The sequence below is a fragment of the Medicago sativa genome, chromosome 3, assembly GCF_051527215.1.
Source record: "Medicago sativa cultivar Bolivia chromosome 3, Bolivia_mono, whole genome shotgun sequence".
Classification (NCBI taxonomy): domain Eukaryota; kingdom Viridiplantae; phylum Streptophyta; class Magnoliopsida; order Fabales; family Fabaceae; genus Medicago; species Medicago sativa.
This window is the reverse complement of record NC_140751.1, coordinates 92680091-92692434: the sequence shown is the minus strand read 5'-3', so window position 1 is coordinate 92692434 and position 12344 is coordinate 92680091. Positions and strand designations below refer to the sequence as shown.

The window sequence follows — 12344 nt, the reverse complement described above, 5'->3', positions numbered from 1 at the left end:
TGAAATTTGTTAGGTTAAATAATTTCAAACCTAATAAAGCAAATGAGCGGGAAAAATTAGGTTAAGTTATTGTAGACGTAACAAAATTAATAAATAAGGATTAGTTAAGATTCACATTGTGTTGTTGTTTTATAAAATGAAATTCATTTCTTTACATCCATAGAATATTGTCTCATACAGTGGATCTCACAGTGGATCTCAATTAAACAGATAAAAATGTTGAAATTATTAGATTGGATATTATAATCAAGATTCGAACTCCGATACTCCACTTTATAGATATGAATTATGATAGTTTTGTCATTTTATCTATATCTAAAAGAAATCGATATAATATGTTAATGCAATATAAATTCACTAAAAGTAATAAGATGAATTTGTCTAAACAAATTTATATCCATGTTGATAACATAAAAAAACAAAATATCATATAAGCCTGTAATTATATCCAATAATCTAGAATATTCGTGTTTTTTTTTTATATATGTAAAGTTGACGATGGAAAAGTTATTAAATAAATTTGTATATTAGATTGAAGTTAATTTGATCTAAATGGAACAAACATTGGAGTAAGACGGAAAAGGAAAACAACGATACGCACGTAGACAGGAAGAATTGTTATTCATCATCGATCGTATAGATGCATAGCCGTCTACTACGTTCCAATAAATATTGCAAATGTCATGAAAGACGTAAGTGCCTGCGTCACTCAGCAAGTCAAACATTATAGATAAGGAAATTTAAATTATAGTCTTAACAATGAAGCTACCTTTCTAAAAAAAGAAAAGTACGAAGCTCACAAGCTTGTTCCTCCTGTGTACAGTAATGTAATTATAATAAGGGTAAAATATGCTTTTCGTCCCTGTAATTATAGGCCATTTGAATTTTCGTCCCTGAGCTTACTAATCCTCCCATTTCGTCCCTGTAAAAGTTAATCACTTGAAATTTCGTCCCTCGCCCATTTTAATCACTGCCACGTCAGCAAATTACCAAAATGGCATGGGAAATGACGAAAATACCCCTGACTTATTTTTTTTCCTTAAAAAAATTTCAAAATTTTGAAAATTCTTTTTTTAAATTAAAAAAATCTGAAAAAATAATTAAAAATCATAAAAAATTTCGGAAAAAAAATGTTAAAATTAAAACTGAAAAAACTGAAATTTTTCGGAGAAAAAATTGTAAAAAAAAATTCGGGAAAAAACTGGGAAATTTTTTTTTGTGAAAATTATTTTTTTAAATTAAAATATCTGAAAAAACAATTAAAAAACATAAAAAAATTTCGGAAAAAAAAATGTTAAAATTAAAACTGAAAAAACTGAAATTTTTCGGAGAAAAAATCGTAAAAAAAAATCCGGGAAAAAGCTGGGAAAAAAATTTTGAAGGAAAAAAAAACAAAAAAAAATAAGCCAGGGGTATTTTAGTCATTTCCCATGCCATTTTGGTAATTTGCTGACGTGGCAGTGATTAAAAGGGGCGAGGGACGAAATTTCAAGTGATTAACTTTTACAGGGACGAAATGGGAGGATTAGTAAGCTCAGGGACGAAAATTCAAATGACCTATAATTACAGGGACGAAAAGCATATTTTACCCTTATAATAATAATACTATTATCCAGTAATTCTTGTTCATTGATGTAATTATAATTATAATAATAGTATGATTTGGTTGAGGCTGAAGTGTGCACCTCCTGTGAAGCCCAGATATGAGATATGATACTGCACCGATACGTCGATACGGAAAAATTTCAAAAATCAAGATACGATACGGCTGGGATACGTTAATAAAAAAAATTATATAGTTAAATGTACAATATAATTATAACCATTTTTTTAATATGCAAATATATTAACAAACACAAGAAACTAGGCTCGTAGCACATTAACATAAATATAAATAATATTGACGATTAAGAGAGTGGTCATTAGTCAATTACATACGCAATATATACAAAAAAGAGCACCATCAGTGCTATACATCAATGCTACACTATATCCAAAAGGAACATTGTTAGTGCTATACTATATCGATCCAAAAAAGAAGCACTGTATCCAAAAAAGAACACATCAGTGCTAAGAGTTAACACTAACATGTAACTAACTTTTACATCTCCTCTCCTCCATTCCCATCATCAAGATACAAATCAGCTTCCAAATCTGGTTCATCCAAAGACAACTCTGCTAACTTAATTCCAACATCATCAAGCGGTTCATGCGCATCTCTACTAATGTCCCACATTCTTGATTGTCCTTTCTTATATCCATCTTCTTTCCTTGACAAGAAAATGGCTGAGCTGTTCAATGGTGGCCAAAGTGGACGACGACCACTTTGGAAGAAAAACTTGAAACCCTAATTTTTTAGAAAGGGGAAGATGCAATTGTTTGTGTGGTGTGGTGTGGTGTGGGTCGTACCGGCACCAAAGAAAGATAAATGAAATGTGTATATATTATAGTAATATAATGTTTTTATTCTTATTTTAAAAAAAAAACAGAAATCAAAATAATATAAAAAATACAAGTATCTGTGCGTATCGGGATGTATCGGGAAGTATCGGATAATTATTTTTTAAAAAAATAAAATTTAATATTTGGATACTCTCCGGATACGTATCGGGAAGTATCGGGCAGGTGTCGGTGCAGGAGGGGATACGGTACGTCATCCATTTTGAAGTATCGGGGCTTCACAGGTCACCTCTACATAGTTAAACATCTGCTTATGTTTTTCTCACGGTTTTCACCACAACTTCTAAATATCAAATTTCAATTTCAGAGCAATTTCTTTTTAATACACTGGATTGCTCTATAGTTGATAATTGCACTATGAGTTTGTCAGGATACGATTGATGTAACACCCATACTAGAAATTACCTAGGATATCTAGTATGCTCGTTAAACTTGGCATTGGATACATTAAAATTACAATAATAAAATTTCTTCTGAACATATCATAAAACTACTTGTCTATACATTTAAAATAGTACCACTGACGTGTACAACATACATGCAATGACAAGTAAATATAATTGTCCAACTTCTTCTTCTACTTCATCACGAACTGCCCTGCTTGCGATCCACCTGTGTCTCTGAAATAAAATAAAAGGGATTGGGGTGAGACGGGATGTCTCAGTGAGTTCCACCTATCCTAGGCTGTAGGCAATCTCAGGGAATCTAGGATCGCCATTTGTCTCTAAACTCAACCATTTTGGGTTTATGCAGTTTTATCATGCATAACTGAGCGATCGGGGGATAACTAGGATCGCTGTCTAAAAGACTGATATAATCCTGATACTAATACTCAACTCATAATCATAATTATAATCATAATGTCTGTCATATTATGTTAGAAATGTTAGCGTTGAACAAACAATATTATCTGAGTTGATTTTACGGAATAAACCCAGGTGGAGTAACCCCGGAATTTATTCCACTCTGACCGGTATATATATAAATATTTCCAACTGGCGGGAACCCAACTGACGGGGATACCGGACTCCTCTGATTATTGTGGGGTCATCCTCGCGGATAGTGCCCGTTCCAACTGGCGGGAACCTTTCGTATCCAACTGGCGGGATAGCGAAAGCCACAATTTAAACATGTTTTAATATTATAACTTGATCTGATTCTCTGATAACTGAGTCAATCCTCAACTCCACTACTGACGGAGAGATAGAGAGGAATAACTTATCTTAACTAATTTTCTTTTAATGAAAACATCCTGAAACTGATAATAAAGACGTAGTGATTCCGTCTTTATTCTGAAATTATTTCTGATACTAACCTATTCAGGTTCTAGGCATATCGTTGTCATATGCCATTTCTAAAAGGTTATAAAATTTTCCCCATATCCTGATAAATTAAATTCGACTAATTAAGCCGAACTTCCATACTTAGAATTCTCTACTTTCCAATGATTGGAAATTTACCCATGAATAATTTGTTCAATAGCTATTTTACTCTAAACATTACTTTACACAAATAAATATACACTATGGTAGTGTATGATTAGAGGATATGCATAATACAATTTCGGCTACATATTCGGCAATAATGAGAATTGGAGTCTTAGCTAAGTCAAACCATTATATTACCTTAAAAGTATAATTTATATTAGCTAAGAGTCGAAATAAAGTAATAAAATCAAACAATTCTCACTTTACGTAACGTTAGCCGAAATTGCATATTTATTCATTCTCACGTAAAACTTATCATAATATTTTTCCTCTAACTTCTACATTACCATAATCATATTTATCAACATAAAAGTTATTTTAGAGTACTCTAGCAAGGGTATAAATCTTAATCATATTGTCACTAAATTATGTACTAATGTACTAAATCATATTCTATTATTCTAAAGGCATAATTTAACTACCCAAAGGGAAGTTTTCTAACTAAAGGAACTCACCTCATCTTATTCCAAACTCTTGAACAATTATAAGCATCAATTCAGCATCTTCACCTCATATTCATGGTTCAGCACAAATCCTACTTCTGCCCCCAACTTCAAAATCATCTCCAGACTTCAATACTGGACCAAAATCAATGAAACTGGTACCGGAACGTCCGTAATTTCGTTAGCTAACCATAGCATTAAAAATCACTTGATTCCAAGTTACAGAGAGAAAGTGCTTACCGTTTTAGTGGAGCTATGTCCCAAAACCCGTAACCAAAAATCCAGCAGAATTTACTCAACTTCAAATGCACTTTCCGAGATCATCACTAATCCAAAACACATGAAATCTATATTCAAACTGAAGGGAATTAAATGGAGAATTCAAAAATCCAATAATTATTCGATTATGGGTTACACAGCAGTATATACAGGCCAGTGAAGATCATACGAATTTCGTCTCAAAATCATGAATTTCTAGTATTACCTCTTATAACAATATCAACTACCACTCAAAATACATCAACAACAATTCATCAAAGTTGTTATACCCCTCTTTCCATAATAATTCCTTAAATCCAAAGTTTCTACTTTTCAACCCTTTTCTCCAAAAATTCAACTTAGTATTAACTCACCTTGAATGTGATTCCATAGCTCCTTATACATCAAATAAGTCACTACCATAATCACCCACAACATAATTGCATTCCTAAAACATTTAAATGAACAATTCAACAAAAGACAATAGAGGTAAAGGTGGGTGGATTGAATTCCATGGGAAAGGAAGAGGAGGAAGAGTTTTGATACTTACTTGGTGATTAACCATCATGGGTGCTCCAAAAACAACTTAATTAATGATTTCCATGAGATTGGGAAGAAAATTGGAGTATTTGAGAAGAAGAGGGAAAGGGGCGGTTATGAGGAAAATGGAGGGAGTATGAATTTTTGAACCATGATTCTTGCTTAGCTCACTTCTATTAACTCATATTCCATGGTAATTTTGGTGAAGAATTGAGAGATTATGGTGGTGGTGAGGTGAACCGAATTTGAGAGAGGGAGGAGAAGAGATTAATGTTTTTTTTTTTTATAAATGGAAAGATGTAGAAGAATGAAGAAGAAATGGTGGGTTTTTCTACTTAAAAATCTCAAATGGCCAGATTACCAAAATGCCCTTCAAGTAAAAAGTCACAATTACCCTCCGTTAATTCTTAACAATTTAATTTCTCGAGTCCGTAGGGATAATATGTGAGATGTTTACCGAATTTCTTTCCGTTTCTTAATAAATAATCAACTCTTTAGAAATTATTTATGTTCTGACATGTTGAACTAATACGACAATTTATTTAAAATTCTGCGGGATATTACACTCTACCCCCCTTAAAGAAATTTCGTCCTCGAAATTTAGATTTTACCTGTTAATAAGTACAAACTTTCTTTATACTTTCAACTTTAGGTTCCAACATACGTCCATTATTAACTGATTCTTTCTGACCGACTAAATTATCGGTTTCCCTTATTATATAAAGTCTCATGACTACATATCCATAAATATAACCGACTTGAAGTGATAGGTCAAAACTGATTTCAGGACATGTCTTCCAGTCTTATGTCGAAAGGATCGATAATAACCTCCTTATCTGTGAGTTGCAGAATATAGTATACACCTTATGATAGTGGAACGCAAAACTAATCAATGTGTCTGATATTCTTCGAGTAAATTCTTGGTTCCACATACTCTTTTTAAATCTGTCTTAGGTTACTAATACTTGTTTATCTTCACTGAGTTCTAGATAAATATCATACACTTGTTGGAGTAACACTTTTATCGACTTCGTCGATTTCTTTATCTTGTCTAGAACAGATATGACCTTTGAGTGATATTTCATGTTATTTCTGGTCCCAACAAAATTTTATTTCTGAACTATGCCCCAAATAACGAGGTCTTATAATGATAATCATATCATACTCTGTATAAGATCGTCCTTACTCTGAGCAATATCTGACGTCAAGTTTATTTCATCAAAAGTAAGAATTGTAATACATAAATAGGTAAATGTTACTTCTGACGTCTGTTATGTTTTATCTGAATAAACTCAACATTGTGCTACCTCTAACATCTGTTGGAAGTACTAACTGACGAGTACAATCCATAAATCAGATTTAAATACATAGTGTACTAACTGGCGAGTACATTAAATATATAAATCTTATATGAGAATGGTGCACTGACTGGCGAGTACACAATACACGAGGTAGTACAACTGATAGCTTAATACATAACATATATTTGTAGTCATTCAACTTTGCTTCTTCTATACCAGAATTTAAATCAATCACGATACACCTTGATCATATTAGGATGAGTAAAAAGTATCATCATAGATCTTCTCTTGAACTTATATGTTCAAAATATACATTTCATTCTTGAACAATATTGTTATAGCTGTTACTCTAGGGAATGTCTTATCATCTTTTTCTTAATTCCATACTCATAACCTGAACATGCATAGTCCCATACCGTAGCTCACATAATTTTTCTAACTTGTGTGATATCAATCTTTTCTTTATCTCAAAAAAAAAATATGGAGTTTAGATTCCTGAACTTCACGACTAAAATTGCATTCAAGCATTTGCATTCATATTCTAAATAGTATATGTTCCCTCAGATACATGTTAATATACCTGATATTCCATGATAGTATTTCAAACCAAAATAAAAATAAAATCTTCAAGATACAACATTTATATCTTTGCCTCATACATGACTCCTTTTAACTAATCTGATACTTCTAAGTCATTCTTCGAAATCATGGCGTCGATTAACCGGGTTACATACTATAGGTGATTCCAATTTCTTATATTTAATAAGGTAGGAACACCTTCATCCTACTCTTACTACTTGAACTTTTTATATCTTTGAATCATGCGGTTTGGAAAATTGTTTAATTCGTCTCTTAAGATTTCCCATGAATATCTCATTCAAAGTCTTAAACTTTTGCACATTATGTTACTTCTTGCTGATTAATATCTCGCTGCGCTACTCTGATTTATTAGTTCACTTTGCTTAGGCGTACTACTCCAACCATATTGTAAATTTCTCCATCTCATTACTACATGTTATGAACATGGGGCTAACTTTACACTTCTTGCTATTTCGAGCACCGACTTATAATCACTGACGAGTCATTTTCAAATACTGCAATTTTTTTTTCTTTAAACATGCACTACATACTTTTTTTCTCAAAGTGTTCCTTGAATGATTCTCACATTCACATTATTTATGAACTAAAACATACTTGAATCTTCGAGGCTTATTTCCATTTAGTTTGTTCTTGTCTGTATTGACAGTTACATTACACTTACGATCTCCTCTGTAATAACTTCGACTCCCAAAATTCGATCTAGTTAACAAAATCATTCTTTTGATTTTCAAGACATTTGCATCAGAAAAATCATCAGATAAAAATGTTTAATTGCTCAATACTTTACTTCATTCTTAACTCTTTTACACTAGCGACAATTTTTCCTGTAGCAGAACCTTAAAATAATTTTCAAATTCAAAAATCTTGATTTAATCTTTAACACATCAACCTATTGTATTCATGCGTTAATACATTCTTGTCCTCGACATTCCGTTGAAAGAGCTTGACATCATTCGTCCATTAGTTCACTGAACTTCCGCAACTTATTATTATTAAATCTTTATTTTCCGTTCCGATCGAAAATTTACATCTTGTCTCTGACCATTACTGGGATCTCTTTCCACTTACTGTTATACTTGTATTTCTTAGTCTAAATCAACTTAATAACTCATGATAAACGTATGGGGTCTGATTCAATTTCCTTAGTGTACTACTCCCGTTAGTCTAACTTCTCTTGCAATTTCTCATCAATAAGAATACATCTGAATCGTACTTTTATCCGTAAAAGATTTTTCCACTACTATTTATTCATCCTTCTTGACACATATGATGCATAGCATCTTCACTTCCGGATTCATAAATTTGGCACTTTAAATTCAGGTGATACGACTAACCAGACATGATTTATCTGGCTTGCGTTGTCCATTAAATGCTTGCGTTGAGGAATTATCCTTATCTTCTCCAAAATAATTTACTTATTCCTTAATTAGTTCACTTAACAGTTCAAGCATCAAAATCCAGCTCGTTTCGGCATTCAAGTCCTTCACTTCTTACATACTCTACATCCACCGAGAGCTTTTGGATTCCATTAATCATCTGACAATTTTTTTCATACCTTACATCATACTTCTCATATTGCGACTCTTGTTAAGGTTACAATCATCCCTGAGTCTCTTCCTTCTCTTGTATCCAAATACGAAGTGCAGTTTAATAATATCAAAGTACTCCGTCTCACTCATAACATTTTCTATCCATTCCTGAGGAATTTCCATCTTCACAAATCACCAGCCACCTTTTGGCATTAAATACTTCTTTATCAAGATTCGTTATAAAACCTGACTTTCCTTCTTCATGCGCTTCATTCCTCATAGGTCCTATTCAGCTCTCAGACATTTGTTCTAACTATCATATACTAGTTTGAGTTGATCAGGCTCAGCTAGATACGACATTTAGAATAAATATCCGGAACCCAATGGTCCCACTGCATTTTATTGAATTCTAATGACCCAAGGCACGATCTGAATCGACCTGCTCTGATACCAAATTGTAACACCCATACTAGAAATTACCTAGGATATCTAGTATGCTCGTTAAACTTGGCATTGGATACATTAAAATTACAATAATAAAATTTCTTCTGAACATATCATAAAACTACTTGTCTATACATTTAAAATAGTACCACTGACGTGTACAACATACATGCAATGACAAGTAAATATAATTGTCCAACTTCTTCTTCTACTTCATCACGAACTGCCCTGCTTGCGATCCACCTGTGTCTCTGAAATAAAATAAAAGGGATTGGGGTGAGACGGGATGTCTCAGTGAGTTCCACCTATCCTAGGCTGTAGGCAATCTCAGGGAATCTAGGATCGCCATTTGTCTCTAAACTCAACCATTTTGGGTTTATGCAGTTTTATCATGCATAACTGAGCGATCGGGGGATAACTAGGATCGCTGTCTAAAAGACTGATATAATCCTGATACTAATACTCAACTCATAATCATAATTATAATCATAATGTCTGTCATATTATGTTAGAAATGTTAGCGTTGAACAAACAATATTATCTGAGTTGATTTTACGGAATAAACCCAGGTGGAGTAACCCCGGAATTTATTCCACTCTGACCGGTATATATATAAATATTTCCAACTGGCGGGAACCCAACTGACGGGGATACCGGACTCCTCTGATTATTGTGGGGTCATCCTCGCGGATAGTGCCCGTTCCAACTGGCGGGAACCTTTCGTATCCAACTGGCGGGATAGCGAAAGCCACAATTTAAACATGTTTTAATATTATAACTTGATCTGATTCTCTGATAACTGAGTCAATCCTCAACTCCACTACTGACGGGGAGATAGAGAGGAATAACTTATCTTAACTAATTTTCTTTTAATGAAAACATCCTGAAACTGATAATAAAGACGTAGTGATTCCGTCTTTATTCTGAAATTATTTCTGATACTAACCTATTCAGGTTCTAGGCATATCGTTGTCATATGCCATTTCTAAAAGGTTATAAAATTTTCCCCATATCCTGATAAATTAAATTCGACTAATTAAGCCGAACTTCCATACTTAGAATTCTCTACTTTCCAATGATTGGAAATTTACCCATGAATAATTTGTTCAATAGCTATTTTACTCTAAACATTACTTTACACAAATAAATATACACTATGGTAGTGTATGATTAGAGGATATGCATAATACAATTTCGGCTACATATTCGGCAATAATGAGAATTGGAGTCTTAGCTAAGTCAAACCATTATATTACCTTAAAAGTATAATTTATATTAGCTAAGAGTCGAAATAAATTAATAAAATCAAACAATTCTCACTTTACGTAACGTTAGCCGAAATTGCATATTTATTCATTCTCACGTAAAACTTATCATAATATTTTTCCTCTAACTTCTACATTACCATAATCATATTTATCAACATAAAAGTTATTTTAGAGTACTCTAGCAAGGGTATAAATCTTAATCATATTGTCACTAAATTATGTACTAATGTACTAAATCATATTCTATTATTGTAAAGGCATAATTTAACTACCCAAAGGGAAGTTTTCTAACTAAAGGAACTCACCTCATCTTATTCCAAACTCTTGAACAATTATAAGCATCAATTCAGCATCTTCACCTCATATTCATGGTTCAGCACAAATCCTACTTCTGCCCCCAACTTCAAAATCATCTCCAGACTTCAATACTGGACCAAAATCAATGAAACTGGTACCGGAACGTCCGTAATTTCGTTAGCTAACCATAGCATTAAAAATCACTTGATTCCAAGTTACAGAGAGAAAGTGCTTACCGTTTTAGTGGAGCTATGTCCCAAAACCCGTAACCAAAAATCCAGCAGAATTTACTCAACTTCAAATGCACTTTCCGAGATCATCACTAATCCAAAACACATGAAATCTATATTCAAACTGAAGGGAATTAAATGGAGAATTCAAAAATCCAATAATTATTCGATTATGGTTTACACAGCAGTATATACAGGCCAGTGAAGATCATACGAATTTCGTCTCAAAATCATGAATTTCTAGTATTACCTCTTATAACAATATCAACTACCACTCAAAATACATCAACAACAATTCATCAAAGTTGTTATACCCCTCTTTCCATAATAATTCCTTAAATCCAAAGTTTCTACTTTTCAACCCTTTTCTCCAAAAATTCAACTTAGTATTAACTCACCTTGAATGTGATTCCATAGCTCCTTATACATCAAATAAGTCACTACCATAATCACCCACAACATAATTGCATTCCTAAAACATTTAAATGAACAATTCAACAAAAGACAATAGAGGTAAAGGTGGGTGGATTGAATTCCATGGGAAAGGAAGAGGAGGAAGAGTTTTGATACTTACTTAGTGATTAACCATCATGGGTGCTCCAAAAACAACTTAATTAATGATTTCCATGAGATTGGGAAGAAAATTGGAGTATTTGAGAAGAAGAGGGAAAGGGGCGGTTATGAGGAAAATGGAGGGAATATGAATTTTTGAACCATGATTCTTGCTTAGCTCACTTCTATTAACTCATATTCCATGGTAATTTTGGTGAAGAATTGAGAGATTATGGTGGTGGTGAGGTGAACCGAATTTGAGAGAGGGAGGAGAAGAGATTAATGTTTTTTTTTTTTATAAATGGAAAGATGTAGAAGAATGAAGAATAAATGGTGGGTTTTTCTACTTAAAAATCTCAAATGGCCAGATTACCAAAATGCCCTTCAAGTAAAAAGTCACAATTACCCTCCGTTAATTCTTAACAATTTAATTTCTCAAGTCCGTAGGGATAATATGTGAGATGTTTACCGAATTTCTTTCCGTTTCTTAATAAATAATCAACTCTTTAGAAATTATTTATGTTCTGACATGTTGAACTGATACGACAATTTATTTAAAATTCTGCGGGATATTACAATTGATTTCAATTTTACAGAGTCAAAAATTATTCTGTAATTGATTTCAATTTTACAGAGTCAAAAATTATTCTAAACAGTTTTTAAAAACAACTAAACATGCATGTTAAAATCAATTTTAATAATGAAGCTAACTAACTCTCTCAACATTATATAAACCAAAGCTCACAAGCTTGTTCGTGGTAATGTATTGCTAATAATATAATAGAAAAATTATTTTCATTCGCTGGTGCACAATTATATATATACATACATATATATTTCACAAATAGTTTTCATCATGTATATTCATTGAAACCATAATTGTTTTGTTTATTATTTGCTTATTCTTTTAACTTGTCAGTCGATATACCTCCCAC

At 32.6% G+C, this 12344-nt stretch overlaps 1 long non-coding RNA gene across 3 annotated transcripts; it reads right to left on the bottom strand.

Moving 5' to 3' along the window:
• Positions 1-2880: 2880 nt before the first annotated feature.
• LOC146942019 (uncharacterized) lies at positions 2881-11986 on the bottom strand. 3 transcript variants are annotated; one of them, XR_015032553.1, is made up of 8 exons: positions 11432-11730; positions 11256-11329; positions 10864-10970; positions 10636-10778; positions 9232-9313; positions 4631-4716; positions 4403-4545; positions 2881-3080 (listed from the first exon to the last, which is right to left on the bottom strand). It is a non-coding gene; the product is annotated as an uncharacterized LOC146942019 (long non-coding RNA). The 3 variants fall into 3 exon arrangements; XR_015032552.1 differs by having other exon boundaries at positions 10864-10949; positions 11432-11720; XR_015032554.1 differs by lacking the exon at positions 9232-9313 and having other exon boundaries at positions 10864-10949; positions 11432-11986.
• Positions 11987-12344: the final 358 nt, after the last annotated feature.